We start from the raw sequence: 26,509 nt of genomic DNA on the forward strand, positions 1-26,509 counted from the left end.
CATTAGGCTTGCTCTCCACCACATTCTTTCTTTTAGTCTAAATTAGGTTTTGTGTAAAACATCACTTTTGAATTCAAACAGATTTGAACTTGGATATGAGCTCTGCCACTCTAGCCCCAGTTTACTCATCATCAAATAGAGGTAAAAATATTGACTTTGCAGGAATATTGAGAAAGTTAAATAAAATATTGAGTAACAAATGGCTAGTAAGAGTCCTGGCAGATATTGACATATCTGAAATATTTATTTAATGACTGAATAAATGAGTGAAATGGGGGGTTTGTGTCATGTAGGTGGAGTCACATTTTAGACATCTAACTCTTATACTAGTTAAGAATCAATAAATAGTAGCTCTATGACATATACTTGCCAGGATATTAGGACAGAATACTGAACAAATAAGACATGCATGGTTTCTGCTTTAATTGCTCCTGGGGAAGTCACTGAACAAATAGTGATAAAGTAAGTGTAATAAGTGGAAGAATAAACTTGCAGGTCACATAGCTGAGTTCATCTGAGCAGGTCAATGAAGGGCTTCTTGTGGAAGATGGTCTTGCATTAGAAAATAGAGTACTTAGACAATTGTTAATGTAATAATTATTTGCTCTTCATTCAGTCATTGTTTGTGTAGTTCTCTTGGGAACACTGTAGAAGAGAGAAGATAAATAAATTGGCTGGGCAAAAATATTGAACACTATAATATTATCAAAATTAAACAACACAAAAGCCTCACCCCTAATCTCTGAAAGTTAACTGATTGGTAAATATGAAGGTAAATACACTAATTGGTAAATACACTGGGTCAGTGGTTCTTAAGTGACTATACATATAACACATTTCACAGGATGATGCCAAATTCTTGTCAATGCATAAAATTGATGTTTATTATAACTGGGATTATACATTATTCCTCCAATATCTCTAAGCTGATAGTTTGAACTCTGGAAATCAGGAAATCATATGTTCATGATGTCCAGTGGAGTGAGTGAAATTTGCTGTTTGTTCTGTCACCTCTTCTACTCAGTACTGTACTGCAAGGTTCTAGCCAGTGCAATAACTCAAGAGGAACAACAAAAAAGGGATAAGAATGGCAAAGGAATAAATAAGATTGTTATTATACACAAGTGACATAATGGTATATGTGGTACATGTAGAAAATCTAAATATGTGGATGAATTATTAGAAGTGATGTGAATCCAGTAAGACCACTAAGTTCATAAGGTCAACATACAATTAAAAATAAATTTTAAAAAAATCTAAAAATAAATTTTAAAATACAGATGTATAGTCTACCATACATCTAGTCAATATACATTAAAAGTAAATTTTTTTTAAAAATTAAAAATATAGATGTATAGCCTACTATACAGCTAGGCTACATGGTATATCCTATTGCTCCTAGGCTACAAACCTGGACAGCATGTTACTGTGCTGATACTGTAGGCAATTGTAACACAATGATAAGTATTTGTGTATCTAAACATATCTGGACATAGAAAATACACAGTAAAAATGTGGTATAAAAGATTAAAAATGGCACATCTGTATAAGGCATTTACTGTACAAGGAGCTTTCAGACTGGAAGTTGCTCTGGGTGAGTCAATGAGTGCATGGTAAGTGGACATGAAGGCCTAGGACATTACTGTATATTACTGTAGACTTTAAAAACACTATACTTTTAGGCTACACTAAAGTTACGAAAACATAAAGTAATTGTGCTACAATGTTATGATGGCTACAACATCACTAAGTAATAGGAATTTTTCAGCTCCATTATGATCTCATAGGACCATCCTCATATATTTGGTTCATCTTTGATCAAAAAGTCATTATGTAGAGTATGACTTTATATAGAAAACTATAAAATATTACTGAGAAAATTTAAAGATCTTTATAAATTGAAGGATATACCATGTTCATAGATTGGGAGACTTGATATTTTAATACTGTTAGTTCTCCTCAGTTTGATCTATATATTCAGTGCAATCCCAATCAAAAATTCCAGAAGCTTTTTCCTGGAATATCAGTTTGGATTACTCAGAAGTAGACTGTGTAATGAGGATTTGTATTCAAGTACTTTACTAAGGAAATGTTCTCAAAGAGAAAACTAATTAGAAAGTGGGCAAGTAGAACATGGAATGGGAGAAAAGCAAGCAAACTTTTTATTTCAGCCTGATCTGACAAGGGAGCGCAGGTGTAAGTTGCACTTCAGAGCTTTCCTCCTTCAAGGCAAATAAACTGGGCTTTCATACTCCTACAACAGTTAGTCATTGCTAAGATCTGCCCAGAAGTGCATAAACTCTCAGGCATGTCCTGCTTTTTGTACAGTTGGGCAAAGTGGTTCCAGTAGCTCCTAGGGAGTCCTTCAGTGAGAATCACAGGTTCAGGCACTAGAAAGTAAACATGCACAGAAACTACAGAGTGGGGGGTGTAAAAAGTAAAAAGCAAAAGAGATGCAAGAGGTTTAGGTAAAGTCCTGACACAGCTCACTACATGAAATTAATGAGCGATGCTAAAATGTATATAAAAATGCAAACAGCCAAACCAAACAAATATAACTTGGAAAAGGAAGAATAAACTTGGAGTATTTACTCTACATATTCTAAATCTACATTAAATAAAACAAGTGTGGTTCTGGTGCAGTAATAGACAAACAGCCAATGGAACAAAAAATTCCAAAAACAGATATATACACATATGGTCATATGATTTATATCAAAGTTGACTATAGTGTACTGGGAAAACCCTGTTGTTTTTAATAATTTGTCCTGAATTACAGGACATAGGCATGGGCAAGGACTTCATGACTAAAACACCAAAAGCAATGGCAACAAAAGCCAAAATTGACAAATGAGATCTAATTAAACTAAAGAGCTTCTCCACAGAAAAAGAAACTACCATCAGAGTGAACAGGCAACCTACAGAATGGGAGAAACTTTTTACAATCTACCCATCTGACAAAGGGCTAATATCCAGAATCTACAAAGAACTCAAACAAATTTACAAGAAAAAAACAACCCCATCAAAAAGTGGGCAAAGGATATGAACAGACACTTCTCAAAAGAAGAATCTGTGCAGCCAACAGACACATGAAAAAACGCTCCTCATCATCACTGGCCATCAGAGAAATGCAGATCGAAACCACAATGAGATACTATCTCACGCCAGTGAGAATGGCAATCATTAAAAAGTCAGGAAACAACAGATGCTGGAGAGGACGTGGAGAAATAGGAACACTTTCACACTGTTGGAGTGTAAATTAGTTCAACCTTTGTGGAAGACAGTGTGGCAATTCCTCAAGGATCTGGAACTAGAATTACCATTTGACCCAACAATCCCATTACGGGGTATATACTGAAAGGATTATAAATCATGCTACTATAAAGACACATGCACACATATGTTTATTGTGGCACTATTCACAATAGTAAAGGCTTGGAACCAACCCAAATGCCCATCAGTTGCAGACTGGTTAAAGAAAACGTTGCACATATACACCATGGAATACTATACAGCCATAAAAAAGGATGAGTTCATGTCTTTGCAGGGACGTGGATGAAGCTGGAAACCATCATTCTCAGCAAACCATCACAAGGACAGAAAACCAAACACCTCAAGTTCTCACTCATGAGTAGGAATTGAACAATGAGATCACCTGGACACAGGGCAGGGAACATCACACACCGGGGCCTGTTGGGGGGTGAGGGGCTGGGGGAGGGATAGCATTAGGAGAAATACCTAATGTAAATGATGAATTGATGGGTGCAGCAAATCAACATGGCACATGTGTATCTATGTATCAAACCTGCACATTGTGTACATGTACCCTAGAACTTAAAGTGTAATAATTTAAAAAAATTGTCCAGAATTAATTGAATACTAATACAGAGAAAAATAAACCTTTAACAAAAAATTCAATCCCAGATGGATTGTAGACGTAATGCGATAAGTAAAAAATAAAGCCTCTGGAAGATAACCTACAATCATATATTTATGACCTTGAGGTAGGTACATATTTCCTTAATAGAACACAATACACTAAAAATAAAGGATGCATATATATGACTTTAGTAATACTAACACTTTTCTGTTCATTGAAAGTTACCATTAAGACATTGAAAAGACAACAAAGTAGGGAGAGATATTTAAACTACACCTATCCAACAAAAGATTTATAATAAAAAATTAAAGGATTCCTATAAATCAATAAGAATAGGACACATAGCACAATTTTTAAGTCAGTGAAAAGACTTAAAGAAGCATATCATAAAAGAGGATGTTCAAATGGCCATTAGCACGCGTTCAACATTAGTAGCCATCAAGAAATGTAAATTAAAACCACAATGAGATGCACAATGAGGTGTCACTACATATCCACAAGAATTACTAAAATTTGTTTTAAATGACAATACCATGCATTTCCAAAAGTGTAGAGCAGCTGGAACTTTTATGCACTGCTGGTAGTGGTGTAATCTGTCTTCGGAAAACTAGAAGAGTCTATTAAGGCTGAAAGAATGCACAGTCAATGGCCAAGCAATTTAACATCTAGATATACACTTACAGGCCCAAAGAGATTGGGACCTATTTTCAGCATTCTTAAAGAAAGGAAATACCAATCAAGAATTTTACATCCCATCAAACTAAGTTTCATAAGTAAAGGAAAAATAAAAACTTTTTCAGACAAGCAAGCACTAAGGGAATTCCATTACCCCTAGACCAGCCTTACAAAAGATCCTTAGGAAGTTCTAAACATGAAAACAAAAGAACAATAGCTGTTACCACAAAAATACACTTAAGTGCATAGCCCACAGGCCCTGTAAAGCAACTACACAATAGAAACTACAAAGCAACCAGTTAACAATTTCACAGTAGAATCAAAACCTCACATATCAATACTAACCTTGAATTTATAACAAATGAGCTAAACACCTCACTTGAAAGGCATGGAGTAGTAAGTTGGATCAAAAAAAAAAATGAGACCCATCCATCGTCTGTCTTCAAGAAACCCATCTCACATGTAATGACACCCACAGGCTCAAAGTAAAGAGTTGGAGAAAAATCTGTCACTCAAATATTTATTTAAAAAAAAGAAGAGCAGGGTCACTATTCTTATACCAGATAAAACAGACTTTAAACCAACAACAGTAAAGAAGGACAAAGAAGGGCATGACATAATGACAAAGGGTTCAATTCAACAGGACAACTTAACCATCCTAAATACATACACACTCAACACTGAAACACCCAGATTCATAAAACAAGTATGTCCAGACCTACAAAAAGACTTAGATAGCCACATGATAATAGTGGGGTACTTCAACAACCTACTGATAGCATTAAACAGATCATCAAGGCAGAAAATTAACAAATAAATTTTGAACTTAAATTTGACACTTGACCAATCGGACCTAATAGACATCTACAGAGTACTATACCCATCAACCATATAATACACATTCTTTCTCATCTGCACACAAGACATTCTCTAAGATTGACCACATGCCTGGCTGTAAAGCAAGTCTCAAGAAATAAAACAAAATTGAAATAATGTCAACCATACTCTCAGACCACAGTGAAATAAAAATAGAAATCAATACTAAGAAGAGCTCTCAAAACCACATAATTACATGGAAATTAAATAACTTGCTCCGAGTAGCTTTTTGGTAAACAATGAAATTAAGGCAGAAATAAAAAAATATTTGAAATCAATGAAAACAGAGACACAACATACCAAAATCTCTGGCATGTAGCAAAAGTAGTGCTAAGAGGAAAGCTTATAGCACTAAACATCTACATCAAGAAGTTAGAAAGATCTCAAATCAATGATCTAACATCACACCTAGAGGAACTAGAAAAACAAGAACAAGCTAACCTCAAAGGTAGAAGAAGAAAAGAAATAACAAAAATCAGAGTAGAACAAAATGAAATTGAGAACTCAAAATTCATCTAGTAAAACCAAAAATTTGTGTTTTGGTTTTAGGATAAGCAAGATCAATAGACTGCTAGCTATATTAACAACAACAACAAAAAAAGAGATCTAAACAAGCACAATCAGAAGTGACAAAGGTGACATTATAATCGACCCCACAAAAACATAAAGATCTTGGGAGACAATTATGAACACCTCTATGCACAAAAACTAGAAAATCTAGAGGAAATTGATAACTTCCTAGAAACACACAACCTCCTAAGATTGAAGCAGGAAGAAACTGAAACCCTGAAAAGACAAATATTGAGTTCCAGAATTAAATGAGTAATTAGAAACCTACCAAACACACAAAAAAAGCCCTGAGCCACATGGATTCATAGCCAAATTCTACCAAACATACAAAGAACTGGTACTAATTCTACTGAAACTATTGCAAAAAAGAGAGGTTCCTCTCTAACTCATTTTACAAAACCAATATCACCTTAATGCCAAAATCTGACAAAGACAAAACAAAGAAATCTATAGGCCAATATCCCTGAAGAACATAGATGCAAACATCTTCAACAAAATACTAGCAAACTGAATCCAGCAGCACATCAAAAAGTTAATTCACCACAATCAAGTAGGCTTTATATCTGGGATATAAGGATAGTTCAACATATGCATATTAATAAATGTAACTCACCACATAAACAGAATCAAGAACAAAAACCATACAATAATCTCAATAGGCATAGAAAAAAGCTTTTGATAAAATTTAACATCCCTTCATGATTAAAAAAAAAAAACGCTTAACAAACTAAGCATTGAAGGAACATGTCTCAAAATAAGACCCATTTATTACAAACCCACAGCCAACATCATATTGAATGGGCAAAAGCTGGAATCATTCTCCTTAAGAACAGGAACAGGACAAGAATGCTCACCCTCACCACTTCTGTTCAACATAGTACTGCACATCCTAGCCAGAGCAATCAGGAAAGACAAAGAAAAGGCATCCAAATAGGAAAAGAAGTCAAATTATCTCTCTTCATGGATGATATGATTCTGTATCTAGAAAAGCCTAATGACTCTACCAAGAGGCTCTTAGAATGGATTGACAACTTCAGAAAAGTTTCAGGGTGCAAAAATCAATGTACAAAATCAGCAGCATTTCTATACACCAATAACATTCCAGCTGAAAGCCAAATCAAGAATGAAATTCCTATTGGGTATCAACGTACACTGCTCAGGTGATGGGTGCACCAAATCTCAGAAATCGCCACTAAAGAACTTATCCATGTAACCAAACACCACCCATTCCCCAAAAACCTTTTATTGAAATTTAAAAAAATTTAAGAAGAATTCAATTCCATTTACAATAGCCACAAATAAAAATACCTAGGAATACAGCTAACCAAGGAGGTGAAAGATCTCTGTAAAGAGAATTACAAAACACGACTGAAAGAAATCGCAGATGACATAAACAAGTAGAAAACCATTCCATGCTCATGGATTAAAGGAATCATTATCTTAAAATGTTAATACTGCCCAAAGAAATCTACAGATTCAATGTTATTCCTATCAAACTACTGATGTCATTTTTCACAGGATTAGAAAAAAACTATTCTAAAATTTATATGAAACCAAAAAAGAGCCCTGACAGTCAAAGCCATCCTAAGCAAAAAGAACAAAACCAGAAGCATCACAATACCCAATTTCAAACTACACTCTAAGGCTACAGTAACCAAAACAGCATGGGACTGGTACAGAAATAGACACATAGACCAATGGAACAGAATAGAAAACTCGGAAATAATGCTGTACACCTACAACTATCTGATCTTTGACAAAAATCAACAAAATAAGAAATGGGGAAAGGACTCCCTATTCAATAAAAGGTGCTGTAAAGACTAGTTAACCATATACAGAAGAATGAAAACAGAGCCCTACCTTTCACCATACACAAAAAAATAACTCAAGATGGATTAAACACTTACATATAAGATCTCAAACAATAAAAATCCTAGAAGAAAACCTAGGAAATACCATTCTGGACATCAGCTTTGCCAAATAATGTATGGCTAAATCTTTTCAAGAGCAATTGTAACAGAAATAGAAATTGATAAGCAAGACCTAATTAAACTAAAGAGCTTCTGCACAGCAAAAGAAACTATAAACAGAGTAAAGAGACAATCTACAGAATGAGTGATAATATTTGCAAACTATGCATCAGACAAAAGTCTAATACCCATAATCTCTAAGGAACCTAAACAATTCAACAAGCAAAAAAACAACCCCATTAAAAAGTGGGCAAAGGGCCAGGCTCGGTGGCTCACGCCTGTAATCCCAGTACTTTGGGAGGCCGACGTGGGCATATCACGAGGTCAGGAGTTCGAGACCAGCCTGGCTAACATGGTGAAACCCCATCTCTACTAAACAAAATACAAAAAAAAAAAAAAAAAAATTAGCGGGGCGTGGTGGCGGGCGCCTGTAGTCCCAGCTACTCGGGAGGTTGAGACAGGAGAATGGCGTGAACTCAGGAGGCGGAGCTTGCAGTGAGCTGAGATCGCGCCACTGCACTCCAGCCTGGAGCCTGGGTGATAGAGCGAGACTCCGACTCAAAAAAAAAAAAAAAAGTGGGCAAAGGACATGAACAGATACTTCTCAGAAGAAAACCTACAAGCGGCCAACAAACATAAAAAAAAGTTCAACATCGCTAATCATCAGAGAAATGCAAATTAAAACCAGATAAGATACCATCTCACACCACTCAGAATGGCTATTATTAAAAAGTCAAAAAAGAACAGATGCTGGCAAAGCTGCAGAGAAAAGGGAACACTTACACACTGTTGATGGGAGTGTAAATTAGTTCAGTCACTGTGGAAAGCAATTTAAATATTTCTCACAGGACTTAAAACAGAACTACCATTTGACCCAGCAATCCTATTACTGACTATATACCCAAAGGAAAACAAAGTGCTCTACCAAAAAGACACATGCACTTGTATGTTCATTGCCACACTATTCACACTAACAAAGACACAGAATCAACCTAGGTGCCCATCGGTGTGGACTGGATAAATAAAATGTGGTACCTATACACCATAGAATACTATGCAGCCATAAAAATAATGAAATCATGTGTTTCCAGCAACATGGATGCAGCTAGAAACCATTATCCTAAGCAAATTTACACAGGAACAGAAAACCAAATACCACATGTTCTCATGTATAAATGGGAGCTAAACATTGGGTATACTGTACATAAAGATGGGAAAAATAACTGGGGATAAACACTGGGGACTACTAAAGATGGGAGTGTGGTGGGGGAAAAGGGCTAAAACACTACATATTGGGTACTATGCTCACTACCTGAGTGACAAAACCATTAATACCCCAGACCTCACTGTCGTACAATATGCCCCTGTAACAAACCTGTGCATGTACCCAATGAATATAAAATAAACGTTGAAATTATTTTTTAAAAAAATCTTAAATGGGCAATGATGCAAAGACATACAGAGTGGTAGAACGGACATTAGAAACTCAGAAGTGGGGAGGGTGGGAGCAGGGTCAGGCATGAAAAATTACTGGTTGGCTACAATGTACACTATTTGGGTGATGAGTACACTTAAAGTCTAGACTCCACCACTATACAATTTGTTCATGTAACCAAAAACTCCTTATAACCCCTAAAGCTATTGAAATAAAACTTAAAAGAAAAAAGAAGCGGGCAATAACAATTCACAAAGGCTTCTCATAAACATTAATAATTGTTCATACAAAGTATGAGGGCTTCTCAACCTATCTGTGTTTGTTTCAAGTACTGAAATTTTTGCAAGCAAGATTAAAGAAGTATTAAAGTAAATACTCATTCTGCACTCTTTAACTTTTTTCTGATTAACAATGAAAATTTATGAAATTATTTTTAAAAATTGACAACTACTGGGAAAAAAATAAAATAGGTCTTTGGTAAAGAAAAATTGGGGAACCATTGAGCTACATCATCACTTGTAATGCTTCTCCCCAGTAGCACAATTACACAGTGTTTGGGATCAGCTATGGGGCTTGTTTTAAGTCATTCGTTATGAGTATTGATTAAAAAAACAGTGATTGTGAGTGTTTTATACATTTTTATGAATTAAAGTAGATTCAAATATTTCTATATTTTTTCATTTAGATACTCAAATGCTAATTTATGTGGTAACAAAAATGATGGTATTTCGTGAAGTTTACAGAGAACCAAACAGTTCTGAATGTGCTCATGGGTGTTGTTTATGTTAGCATCATCTGTCACATATATCTTACTTCAAAGCTTTTTTTTTACTCCCTTTCCTCTGAATCTCCTTGAGCTTCATTTTTGTCATTCATAAAGCAAGATATAATCATTTTTACCTACCTTATACGCTGATATAAGGATTACATAATAACACCTGTTCAATGTGTACTGTCTGGTCAATGCTCTACCAGGCACTTCCCACATATTTTTATTTTCTGGATCTGACATTCTGGGTATAAAATGTGAGTCAATCTCTTCAGCTGAACAACAGCTTATGTCAAACTCAGTCCATTATTTTATGAAAACTTGATTTTCTTCATGGAACATTCTAAGAAACCAACACACTTTACAGGAGCAAAAATGAGAAACCCATTTTGGTGAAAACCAAAGTTTTCACCCTTTGTAGAGTCGTGTTTTAGTGAGCCAAATACAAATTAAAAAGCATTTGTTCTGGGGATTAATTTTTTAAGCAAACATAGAGCCATACAACCCTAATGTCTATCCTCTTCTACTTCGTAGCTTGTATCCACACCTGAAACAATAAATAACTGTCTTCTTTCAATAGAATGTAAACTCCAATCAGCCAGCTATTTTGTCAGTTTTATTCGTCATCTAACTTCAGAGTCTAGAAGACTTCCTGACACATAGTGACCACCAATAAATATTCACTGGCTAACTGAACAAGCATGAATGAATGAGTGAATAATGGGAGGAGGGCTTCAGAACCATAATGCCAAGCCAGCAGTCTCTGCTTGTATATTTCCTATCACTTAAGCAGACACATCCCTGGTTTCAGGAGAAGGCTCTATTTGAATATCCTGTGTTAACACGTCATCTGTAATTATCCACAGTCCATTGTTCCTTCTATCAGTCAGTGTCTGACAAGAAACAGAACACCCACTATGTTTAACTGAAGGAAACTTAATGAAGAGATTATTTACAGAAGTGTGGACAGTGTCAAGGGAACCAACAAGAGATAGTAACATACCCAGACACCAATGATGGCAAAGAGCTATGACCCCTCCAATGGCTAAAGGGACAAGGAGAGGGACCAACATTGCCCAGTGAGTCTGGAAGATCAGGAAGAGGGGCTGCCCCACCAGGGCTGCTGTTGGAAAGGGATGCAGCCACTGCCAAACACATGCAACCACAGTGAGGTAGAGCGGAAGTTGAAAGATTGAGTACTCACACCTTCCTCTCTCTTGTCCTCCCTCCAGTATCCTGCAGCACTCACTGGACAAACTCAACTGGAAAACAAAGAAGAACGAACCTGGGTGATACATTCCATAGGGACCAGAGTCTGGGGGCTCAGAGCAAATCAGAGAAGAGCAGAGAGCATATCTTGAGGGACTAACAGGGAAGAACCAACACAGCCCCTTCACATATTTTCCACCCATTGGTGGAAAATGAGCTGAAATATTCACTGTGCCCTCTATCTTTAATTCTTTGTGACAGGCTTTAATCCTCTCTCCCCAACTACATTCACTGGTCTGTCGTCTTCTCGATCTTGCATGATCACATGTGGAAAGCAAATACGAGTTAAAGGGTAATCACGTAGTAGGGGTACTCAGTACATGAGCACCCAGCAGATGTCAGACACTGGGCTGAGCACTGGATAGAGAACAGCAAATGGAGCTCCTCTTTCCTCAAGGTACTTACAGACATAGAGTGGAGGATTCAAAAGAAAGAGAACAAATCAACTAAAATTGTAACAAGGCAAGATAGCAGTTTATTGGGAATAAATGAAGAAAACCATGAAATACTTTCTTAATGAAAAATGGAAGGCCCGGCACAGTGACTCCCGCCTATAATCCGAGCACCTTGGGAAGCCAAGGCAGGAGGATTGCTTGAGCCCAGGAGTTCAAGACCAGTTTGGGCAACATAGTGAGACCCTGTCTCTACAAATAATAATTTTTAAAAATTATATGAGTGTGGTAGCACATACTTGTGGTCCTAGCTGCTCAGGAGCCTGAGGCAGGAGGATCACCTGAGCCCAGGAGGTTGAGGCTGCAGTGAGCTGTAAACACACCACTGCACTATAGCCTGAGTGATGAAGTAAGACCCTGTCTCAAACAAAAACAAATTAAAATTTTTAAAAATTTTATAAAAGGAAAAATAGAAACTTACATTATTGCATTCCTTTCTACAAAGTTTTATCTTCTTTAAGCTTTTGTATTTTACAAGAAAAAAAAAGACATTGGTGTTGATTTGAGGTAGCCAAAACAATAGTGAGTAGAAATAATTTCTGGGCACAAGAGTAGAAAGAGAAGCTTTGGAATCAAAGAACAGGAATCAAATCTTTGTTTCTACCACTTTGAAGTCCAAAAGTACTGCAATTTCATCTCTACATGGTGATAGTGATACCTATGCTACAGAGTGGCTGAGAAAATAAAATTATTTGACTTTTTGTACACAAAAGCATTTCTGGGCACTGTGCTAAGAATTCACGGTGTTATTTCTTTTTCTTTTTGCGGTGTTATTTCTAGTTAAAATATTCAACCAATATATAATGAGTAGGGTAGGAAATAGACCTAATATAGGTGAAATCTCTATATGTCCCTGTAATTGTAATTAAGGCCATCTTGGGAATAAAATGTTATAACACTGTCCATATGATTTCAAATTGTGCTCTCAATTTTCTACCCCAGGAAAAAAAGTACATGATTGCACATCAAAAAACGTCTGCTCAGTGGCTAAGTTTCAGATTAGAGTTAATTTCAAGGTTGATTGGAATGTCAGAGTTAATGATTTTGTCCCCAAAAACTTGGAATTTGTAATCATCCTAAAGACTGTAAACAGCGTTGGAAAGAGCTATTTGTCTTCAGCTTGTTTTTTCCCAGAATTTCCCAGAACTGCTCCCTACCATAATCTCTTTCTGCAATAACCTCAACTGTATGCAATAGTATAATAGTTAAAACTGTGGCGCCTGGCACTCTCCTGAATTTATAAACCAGTCAGTCTATTATCAGTGTTGTTATTAGGTCACCAAGATTGTTTAACCAAAAAGTGACACAATTCTTTACCCTAACCCCCATCCAGTGTTTGGCTAAGGCTAAATAAAATATGAGAAAAATATATAAACTAAATAAGTTGGTTTGAATCCCAGATAATAAAGCACATGTGTCAAAAAGAAGTGAAAGAAGTAAAGTTATTTAAATATGGGAAATTTGTTAGTTTTCGGTAGCAAATCAGGAGTGAGAAAATAGAACGGAGTAGAAAAGAGGGAAGAAGAAAGGGAAGGATGAGAGGGGAAAAGAGGAGAGCCAGGAGAGACAGAGTGAGAAGAAAGAAGAAGTAGAAGGAGGAGGAAGAAGAAAAGACAAAAAAGGAAAAGAAAGCAAGTGTGAATCCAATCCTGCAAAAGTTCACAATAACATTAGTTTCTAAGAAGAATGGGCTTGGTCCCCTACTGCGGCATCCAATGTCACTGGTATTTAAATGATTCCACCATCCAGAGATTATTTATGAACTTCAAGACCATAAATCTGTTCTGGATGACCGTGGAGCATGGCTTATGTCCTTTGGGACATGCTATGTGATACAGCTAAGCCTCTATTCCAACCCATTCCCTATCCTTTCTCTCCACAGTCGTTCAGTCTTCTCATATTAAGTTGGAATTCCACACTGGCAGAGCTAGAGGGCTCTTGGAGTTCATTTAGTCCAGCCCTGCTATTCTAAAGAGAAACTAAAGCCCAGAGAAGAATAGCAGCTATTTGTCCAAAAAGCCAAGGCTAGAAAAACAATACTTGCTCCAGTCTGAGGTGCCTCAAAAAAAACAAAAATGAGATTTTATACAGGGCTGCAGTTGGGATAAGAGGATCAGGAATTGTTTACCTCACCCCTGAACTACCACTCCCTGTGCTCAGTGATTCTTTTGACAGGAAGCAAACAAAGTCTTCTGCTCTTCGGGGAGAATGAAGAATGTCGGGACTGACATTTATTGAGCACTTTGTATGTGCCAGCCACTGTGCTCCTTGCTTCATATTCATGATCTCATTTAATCTTCACCACAACCTAATAACCTGGCTTCTCTGAGCACCAGTTTCCTCATCGGTAAGATGACCTTCCTAAGGTCACAGAGTAAGTTTGTTTGCCTTTTAAATAGCAATGGTGCTGGGAAGTGGGGTGGATTTTGGAACCACTTGGATAAAGACACACAAAAATTAAAATCATCTGTAAGTTCTGAGTATTCTTTTCAGAATCACTCCTAACAGCAGAGGGATAGAGATAGAAAGCTATGGGAAGATGAGAGAAGTCTTCATTCATGTGCTTTTTTCGGCTAGGTTGTATTAACAATTTTGTTAGTCAAGGGAGGCTATCATCTATATAACAAGCACAGCTTTGTTGTTAAGCCATTGAGATCTGAGAGTTCTTGCCCACTCCACAGTGCAATCAAGTGTTCATCCAGCAGACTTCTTCAAGGTGATTCAGAGCTCAGATTCCTCCCATCTTGTGGCACTGCCATCTTCACCATGTGACCTCCAAGGCAGCCACAGAAAAAAAGAGGATCGAGTACTGTGCAGAAGAGAATACATCACTACTACCCACCTGCCACTGGCTCTACCATGAGTGCAAAGGGCTGGGATAAGGCTTAGCTGTGCGCCTGAGAAAAGAGGAAACCAGTCCTGTGGTAAGCACTAGTGTTCTCTGCCACAATATACGGCCTTAAACAGGCAAAGAATTCTCCCATTATGTCAGAGAGTACCCCCAATAACCATGTGAGTTCAGTACCCTCAGAGTGAAGCTCTGAGGGGAGAATTAGATTCGATCAATGTTACACAGACTTAGGCTGTAGACACAGAAAAGCTCAGGTCATATTTCAGATATAAATGCAAAGTTCTTTCCTCCAAGGTCCCAGGCAATCCTGTGCTGGCTGACCAAGGGAGCTAGAAAACATTTGGCTCCTCCTTACCTAGCACAGCATCTGTAAGGCATTTCTCAACACTGAGTGAATGTCGTGATAGCAACACACAGGCTGAGACACTCAGCCACTCCTCCATTAATGCAGCCAAGGAAGGAAGAGCCTGGGCTTTTCTGTCTAAATCTTAGAATCATTGAGTCAAGCTGGCCTGGGAAATCTCAAGATATCACGTTGGCACAGTCTAGGTAGAGGAAATCAGGCATCCTGACTTCTCACTCAGAACTTTTCAAGCTTCCAAGAGTACTGCGGCCCTCTGGTTTCTGCCCAAGAGATAACTGGAAAACTTTTTCCAGTGTCTCCCCATACAAGATAATGGTTTACAGATTGGAAAGTTAAAGCATAATCTTCAAACACAAAAGGTGGGTTTGCTTCAGTATGTGGCTGATAAAGTAAAATCAACCGTCTATTAAAAACAAAGTAAACACTGAGAAATGGAACATTAATAGAAACCAAACTACAGGCAAGAAACCTGAATTTTGGATCTGGCTGTGACATTTACGATTTGTGTGATCCTGAACAGTTAGCTACAATACTCTCTAAATCTTGACATTCTCTTTCGTTGAAACCAAATGGGTTAGGTTCAGTGGTTCTCAACTAGGGGCCACACTGTCCCCTAAGGGGCATTTGTCAAAGCATGAGGGCATTTTTTGATTGTCCAGTTGTGCCTGGAGGATACAACTAGCACTTAGCAAGTAGAGAGGCCAGGGAAGCTCCATGTCCTGCAGTATGTGAAATAGTCTCACCCAATAAAGAATTATCCCTCCCATAATGCCAGTGTCATCACTGTAAGAAGAAAAATCACCCAGGATAATATCTCACTACTAGGATCAAAGATTTTTTAACATAAAATTGGCCTAACTTTCTGCTTTCCTGGCTAGGAAACTCATAGCAAATTGCAGAATTCTCATTCACAGCTCCTTGTAAACTAAGTGCTAGGTATTATACTTTCTATCCCTTCTTTTCCTCATTCTCACTATATACTATCCCTCTCTCTCCTTCTCTCCAACACTCACACACACACACACACACACCAATTTCAAGCTTCTTAACTTTTCAATCTTACCTTAATGGTCCAATTTTAAATAAATCTTTTTTCCATTGTTAATATACTTTTAAAAATAATTATTTTTTATTTTTATTTCAACAGTTTTTGGGGTAAAGGTGGTTTTTGTTTACATGAATAATTTCTTTTCGTTTTCTCTTTTTTTTTTTTTTGAGATGGAGTTGCTTTCTTGCCATTGAGGCTGGAGTGCAGTGGTGCAATCTTGGCTCACTGCAACCTCTGCCTCCCAGGTTCCAGCAATTCTCCTGCTTCAGCCTCCCAAGAAGCTGGGATTATAGGCACACACCACCACAACTGGCTACTTTATGTATTTTTAGTAGAGACAAGGTTTCACCATGTTGACCAGGCTGGTCTTGAACACCTGATCTCAGGTGATCCACCCATCTCAGCCTCCCAAAGTGTTGAGATCACAGGCATGAGCCACCACACCAGTCCTCGATAATTTCTTAAGTTGTGATTTCTGAGATTTTGGTGCATCTGTCATCCGAAGAGTGTACACTGTACCCAACACGTAGTCTTTTATCCCTTACCCCTCTCTCAACTTTCCCCTGTGAGTGCCCAAGGTCCATTATATTCTTCTTATGCCGTTGCATCGTCAAAGCTTAGCTCCCACTTATAAGTGAGAACATACAATATTTGGTTTTCCATTTCTGAGTTACTTCATTTAGAATAATGGCCCCCAGCTTCATCCAAGTTGTTACAAAGACATTACTTCATTATTCTTTATGGCAGACTAGTATTCCATTTTATATACATATATAGTATATACTATATACTATATACATTATATATAGTATAGAATATATATTATATTATATATTATATATAGTATATAATATATATACTATACAGCACATATTATATTATATATTATATACTACGTAGTATATACTACATATACTATATACTACATATAGTATATATACACTATATATATTATGTATAAATACAATGTATACTATATAGTATACATAGTGTATATAGTGTATATAGCATAAATAGAGTATATATACATGTACAGTGTATACAGTGTATATATAGTATATATGCTATATATAGTAATATCTTATATGTACACTATATAGTATATATAGTACATATAGTGTATATATAATGCATATATAAATATACAGTGTATATAGTGTATATATAGTATACATACTATATATAGTATATAATATACACTCTATAGTATATATATACAATATATAGTGTGTATATATACAATATATATATATACAAACATAGTATACATATACACTACGTAGTGTATATACGTAGTGTATATACTATATAGACTACATAGTCTATATAGTATATATATACACTATATAGTATATATACACTACATATAGTATAAATACACAATATAGTGTATATATATACTATATAGTACATACAATATATACTATATACTACATAGTATATATACTATAAATACTATATATTTACTATGGACAATATATAGTATATATAGTATATACAATATATAGTATATATAGTATATACAATATATAGTATATAGCACATATATAGTATATACAGTATATATACTACATATACTATATATGTATATTATATACTACATACTATATATACCATATATAGTATATAGTATATAGAGTATGTACCATATTGTGTATATATACTATACATACAATATGTAGAATGTATATACTATACATACTATATGTAGTGTGTATATACTATACATACCATAAGTAGTGTGTATATACTATACATACCATAAGTAGTGTGTATATACTATACATACTATAAGTAGTGTGTATATACTATACATACTATATGTAGTGTGTATATACTATATATACTATATGTAGTGTGTATATACTATATATACTATATGTAGGATGTACATACTATATGTACTATATATATACTATATATAGTATATATATAATATATATACTACATATACCATATACAGTATATATATACTATATATACTACATATACCATACATACTATATATATACTATATATACTACATATACCATATATAGTATATACATAGAATATACTACATATACCATATATAGTATATATATAGTATATACTACATATACCATATATAGTATATATATAGTATATACTACATATACCACATACATAGTATATACTACATATACCATATATAGTATATACATAGTATATACTACATATACCATATATAGTATATACATAGTATATACTACATATAGCATACATAGTATATACATAGTATATACTAAATATACCATATATAGTATGTACATAGTATACACTACATATACCATACATAGTCTACACATAGTATATACTACATATACCATATATAGTGTATACATAGTACATACTACAGATACCATTTATAGTGCATACATAGTACATACTACAGATACCATATATAGTGTATACATAGTACATACTATATATGCCATATATAGTGTACATATAGTACATACTATACATGCCATATATAGTATACATAGTATATACTATTTATGCCATATATAGTATACATATAGTATACACTATACCATATATAGTATATATATACTATACACTATATATACCATGCATAGTATATATACAGTATACACTATATATATACCATGCATGGTATATATATAGTATACTATATATACCATGCATGGTATATATATAGTATAAGCTATATATACCATGTATGGTATGTATATAGTACGTGCTATATACACCATGTATGGTATGCATATAGTACGTACTATATACACCATGTATGGTATGTATATACTACGTACTATATACACCATGTATGGTATACATATAGTATGTACTATATATACCATGCATGGTATGCATATAGTATGTGCTATATATACCATGAATGGTATGTAATATATATACCATGAATGGTATGTACTATATATACCATGTACGGTATGTTTATAGTACATACTGTATACATACCATGTACGGTATGTATACAGTACGTACTTCACATACCATGTACGGTATGTATACAGTACGTACTGCACATACCATGTACGGTATGTATACAGTACGTACTGCACATACCATGTACGGTATGTATACAGTACGTACTGCACATACCATGTACGGTATGTATACAGTACGTACTGCACATACCATGTACGGTATGTATACAGTACGTACTGCACATACCATGTACGGTATGTATACAGTACGTACTGCACATACCATGTACGGTATGTATACAGTACGTACTGCACATACCATGTACGGTATGTATACAGTACGTACTGCACATACCATGTACGGTATGTATACAGTACGTACTGCACATACCATGTACGGTATGTATACAGTACGTACTGCACATACCATGTACGGTATGTATACAGTACGTACTGCACATACCATGTACGGTATGTATACAGTACGTACTGCACATACCATGTACGGTATGTATACAGTACGTACTGCACATACCATGTACGGTATGTATACAGTACGTACTGCACATACCATGTACGGTATGTATACAGTACGTACTGCACATACCATGTACGGTATGTATACAGTACGTACTGCACATACCATGTACGGTATGTATACAGTACGTACTGCATATACCATGTACCGTATGTATACAGTACGTACTGCATATACCATGTACCGTATGTATACAGTACGTACTGCATATACCATGTATCGTATGTATACAGTACGTACTGTATATACCATGTATCGTATGTATACAGTACGTACTGTATATACCATGTACGGTACATGCATAGCATGTACTGTATATAACATGTACGGTACATGCATAGCATGTACTGTATATACCATGTACGGTACATGCATAGCATGTACTGTATATACCATGTACGGTACATGCATAGCATGTACTGTATATACCATGTACGGTACATGCATACTATGTACTGTATATACCATGTACGGTACATGCATAGTATGTACTGTATATACCATGTACGGTACATGCATAGTATGTACTGTATATACCATGTACGGTACATGCATAGTATGTACTGTATATACCATGTACGGTACATGCATAGTATGTACTGTATATACCATGTACGGTACATGCATAGTATGTACTGTATATACCATGTACGGTACATGCATAGTAAGTACTGTATATACCATGTACGGTACATGCATAGTAAGTACTGTATATACCATGTACGGTACATGCATACTATGTACTGTATATACCATGTACGGTACATGCATAGTATGTACTGTATATACCATATACGGTACATGGATAGTATGTACTGTATATACCATGTACGGTACATGCATAGTATGTACTGTATATACCATGTACGGTACATGCATAGTATGTACTGTATATACCATGTATGGTATATATAGTATGTACTGTATATACCATGTATGGTATATATATAGTATGTACTGTATATACCATGTATGGTACATATATAGTATGTACTGTATATACCATGTATGGTACATATGTAGTATGTACTGTATATACCATGTATGGTACATATGTAGTATGTACTGTATATACCATGTATGGTACATATGTAGTATGTACTGTATATACCATGTATGGTACATATGTAGTTAGTACTATATATACCATGTATGGTACATATGTAGTATGTACTACATATACCATGTATGGTACATATATAGTATACACTACATATACCATGTATGGTATACATACAGTATATACTACATATACCATGTATGGTATACATATAGTATATACTACATATACCATGTATGGTATACATATAGTATATACTACATATACCATGTATGGTATACACATAGTATATACTACATATACCATGTATGGTATACATATAGTATATACTACATATACCATGTATGGTATACATATATTATATACTACATATACCATGTATGGTATACATATAGTATATACTACATATAACATGTATGGTATATATATAGTATATACTACATATAACATGTATGGTATATATAGACATGGTATATGTAGTACATACTAAATATACCATTTATAGTATATATATAGTATATACTATATATACGATGTATAGTACATATGTAGTATATACTATATATACCATGTATAGTACATAAATACTTTTTACTATATGTACCATGTATAGTATATATATAGTTTTTACTATATATACCATGTATAGTATATATATAGTTTTTACTATATATACCATGTATAGTATATATAGTATATACTATCTATACCATGTATAGTATATATATAGGATATATACTATGTATACTATATATAGTATATATTATATATATACTATATAAAGTATACATAGTATATATACTATATACTATATATACTATATATACACTATATACAGTATATATATACACCATATATATACACTATATACAGTATATATACTATATACACTATATATGCTATATACTATATACACTATATTTAGTATATATATACTGTATATATCGTATATATATAATATATAGTATATATACTATATAGTAAATATGGTATATATACTGTATATAGTGTATATATATGATGTATATATATACTGTATATAGTGTATATAGTATATACAGTAGATAGTACATATACTATGTATACTTTATATAGTATATATACTCTGCAGAGTATGTAGAGTATATGGTATATACACTATATAGTCTATATACTATACAGTCTATATATAGTATATATATACAATATACTATATATACTCTGTAGAATATATATAGTATATATATACATATACTATATGTACTCTATAGAGCATATATACTATATAATATATATACTATATACTATATATACTCTATAGAGTATATAGTAGATATAGTATATATATGCTATATATACACTATATATAGTATATATTATATATAATATAGATTATATATACTATATATAGTGTATATATAATATAAAGTGTACATAGCATATAGTATATATACTATCTAATATATACTATATATACTATATAGTATATATACTATATAATATATACGATATATACTATATAGTATATATACTATATAGTATATATACTATATATAGTATATATACTGTATATACTATATAGCAGATATATACAGCATATATACACTATATATTGAATACAACATATATAGTATATACTGCATATATAGTATATAGTATATATATAATATACTACATGTACTTTGTAGAATATATATACTTTATAAAGTATATACACTATATAATACATACTATGTATGCTTTATACTATATATATACTTTATACAGTATATATATACTATATAATATACAGTATATATATACTATATATACTATATAGTATATATATACTATATAGTATATAGTATATATATAGTGTATAGTATATATAGTATATATATACTTTCTATAAAATATAGTATATATAGTATATATATACTATATATACTATATAGTATGTAGTATTGTATACTATACATACTATATACTATATACAATATATGTATACTATACATACTATAGAATATATATATTGTATGTTTACTATACGTACTATATACTATATATAGTGTATGTTTACTATACGTACTATATACTATATATAGTGTATGTTTACTATATGTACTATATACTATATATAGTGTATGTACACTATATGTACTATATACTGTATATAGTTTATGTATCCTATATGTACTATATACTTTATATAGTGTATGTATCCTATATATACTATATACTATATATAGTGTATGTATACTATAGATACTATATACTATATATAGTGTATGTATACTGCATATACTATATACTATATCTTGTATATATACAGTATATACTGTATATATAAACTATATAGTGTATATGTACACTATACCATGGTATAGTATACAGATATACTATACCGTGGTATAGTATATATGTATACAATGCAATGATATAGAATGCATGTATACTGTACCGTGGTATAGTATACATATATACTATATGTATGCTATATACATATTATACCATGTACACTATATATACGCCATATATATATAGTATGTATAGTGTATACCATACCATGTTATAATATACATATATACTATACCATGGTATAGTATATATGTGTATATGTATATATAGTGTGTATATATATATACAGCTCCATCCAACTTGTTGCAAAAGAAATTACTTCATTCTTTTTTCTGGCTGAGTAGTCTTCCATTTTATATATGTATAGTATATACTATTTATATTACATATTATACATGTATGTATTATATATACTCTATATATAATATATATTATATAGTCTATATAATATATAGTATATATAGTATACGTAGCATATATACTATATATGCCATATATGGTATATATAGTACATATAGTATATGTAAAACATATAGTATATATAGTATATATATACTATATGGTATATTTACATATAGTATATATAGTATATATATACTATATGGTATATTTACCATATAGTATATACAGTATATATATACTATATGGTATATATACCATATTGTATATATAGTATGTATATAGTATACACTATATATATACTATATAGTATATGTACTGTATATAGTATATATAGAGTATCTATACTATATATATTATGTATGTAGGATACACTATGTAAATAGTATATACAGTTTATATACTATATATAGTATATATAGTGCATATATAGTGTATCTATAATATATAATATATGCTTTATAGTATACATATTATATATACACATTATATATATTATAGATACACTATATATACACCGTATATACTATAGGTAGTGTATTTATGCTATATACTGTATATAGTATATTTTATATATACTTTATATTATATATACACCATATATATATACACTAGATAGACTGTTTTCAGTATAGTATATGTCTGTAATATATACTGTATGCAGTATAGTATCTACTGTATATAGTATATACTGTATACAGTATATGAAGTATATACTGTATACAGTATATTAAGTGTATAGTGCATATAGCATATATTACATATAGTATGTACAGTATATATTATATATACTTTATATAAAATATTGTATATATTATATAATATATAGTGTGTATTTAATATATACTGTATTACATAAATTGTGCATATATACTATATACTATGTATATCATATATATACACCATATATATACCATGTATAACCCATATACCATATATAATTACATATACCATACATAATTATATATAATTATACATAATAATATATATTATATATAGTGTGTTTATAATATATAGTATATATAGTGTGTATATACACGCCATACATATGCCATATATATACCTTATATATACCATATATATACCACATATATACACCATGTATATACCATATATATAACATATACCTATCCCATGTTTATATGTACCCTATTCCTATCCCATGTATATATGTACCCTATACCTATCCCATGTATATATGTACCCTACACCTATACCATGTATATATGTACCATGTATATGTATCCTATATGTGTACCATGTATATGTACCATATATGTGTACCATATATGTATACAGTATATGTGTACCATATATGTATACCATATATATACACCATATATACCATATATATACGTACCATATACATACCATATATACATACCATATACATGCCGTATATATTGTATACCATTTACATACCATATATATGGTATACCATATATACCGTATATAGTATACCATATGTACCATATATATGGTATACCATATATGGTATACTATATACTATAGATGGTATACCATATATGGTATACCATATACCATATACATACCATATATATACCATATATCATATATATGTTGTATCTATGTGTGTATGTGTGCCATATGGTGTATATATGTACCATATATATGGTATACCATATATACGTACCACATATGTGGTATACCTTATGTATATGTACCATATATGTGGTATACCATATATATACACCGTATACGTGGTATACGATATATATACCATACACATATACCATATATATTCACCATATATATACCATTTATACACCATATGTATATGTACACACCACATATACACCTTATATATATGCACCCCATATATATACCATATATGTATATGCACCATATATATACCATATTTATACCATATATATACTATATATACCATATTTATACCATATATATACTATATATATCATATATATACCATATATACTTGTATATACTGTATATATACGGTATATACATCATATATACCATATATACACTGTATATATACACCATATATATGCACTGTATGTATACACCGTATATATATGCACTGTATGTATACACCGTATATATATACACCGTATGTATACACCGTATATATATACCCCGTATGTATATACCGTATATATACCCCGTATGTATACACCGTATATATATACCCCGTATGTATATACCGCATATATATACCCCGTATGTATATACCGTATATATATACCCCGTATGTATATACCGCATATATATACCCCGTATGTATATACCGCATATATATACCCCGTATGTATATACCGCATATATATACCCCGTATGTATATACCGTATATATATACCCCGTATGTATATACCGTATATATATACCCCGTATGTATATACCGTATATATATACCCCGTATGTATATACCGTATATATATACCCCGTATGTATATACCGTATATATATACCCCGTATGTATATACCGTATATATATACCCCGTATGTATATACCGTATATATATACCCCGTATGTATATACCGTATATATGTACCCTTTATGTATATACCGTATATGTACCCCGTATGTATATACTGTATATATATACCATATATATACCGTATATATATACACCACGTATATATGTACCGTATATGTATACCATGTATATATGTACCGTATAAGTATACCATGTATATATGTACCGTATGTGTATACCATGTATGTGTAGTGTATATGTATACCGTGTATGTGTAGCGTTTATGTATACCGTGTATGTGTACCGTATATGTATACCATGTATATGTACCCTATATATATACCGTGTATATGTACCCTATATATACTGTGTATATGTACCATATATATACCGTGTATATGTACCATATATACTATATATACACCATATAGAAACTATATATACTATATTTATACACCATATAGATACTATATATATACACCATATAGATACTATATATACACACCATATATATACTATATATATACACCATATATATACTATATATATACACCATATATAGTATATATATACACCATATATATAGTATATATATACCATATATATACTATATATACACCTTATATACATACTATATGTAT

General features: G+C 32.8%; 1 long non-coding RNA gene across 1 annotated transcript in view; it reads right to left on the reverse strand.

Annotated features, from left to right (window-relative positions):
- Positions 1-283: 283 nt before the first annotated feature.
- LOC134758492 (uncharacterized) overlaps positions 284-26,509 on the reverse strand; it is a 107,455-nt gene continuing 81,229 nt past the window's right edge. The window contains exon 3 of the long non-coding RNA XR_010133718.1: positions 284-645. This is a non-coding gene — a long non-coding RNA (uncharacterized lncRNA). The remainder of the gene's footprint in view (positions 646-26,509) is intronic.

Source organism: Gorilla gorilla, chromosome 1, assembly GCF_029281585.2.
Source record: "Gorilla gorilla gorilla isolate KB3781 chromosome 1, NHGRI_mGorGor1-v2.1_pri, whole genome shotgun sequence".
NCBI lineage: Eukaryota > Metazoa > Chordata > Mammalia > Primates > Hominidae > Gorilla > Gorilla gorilla.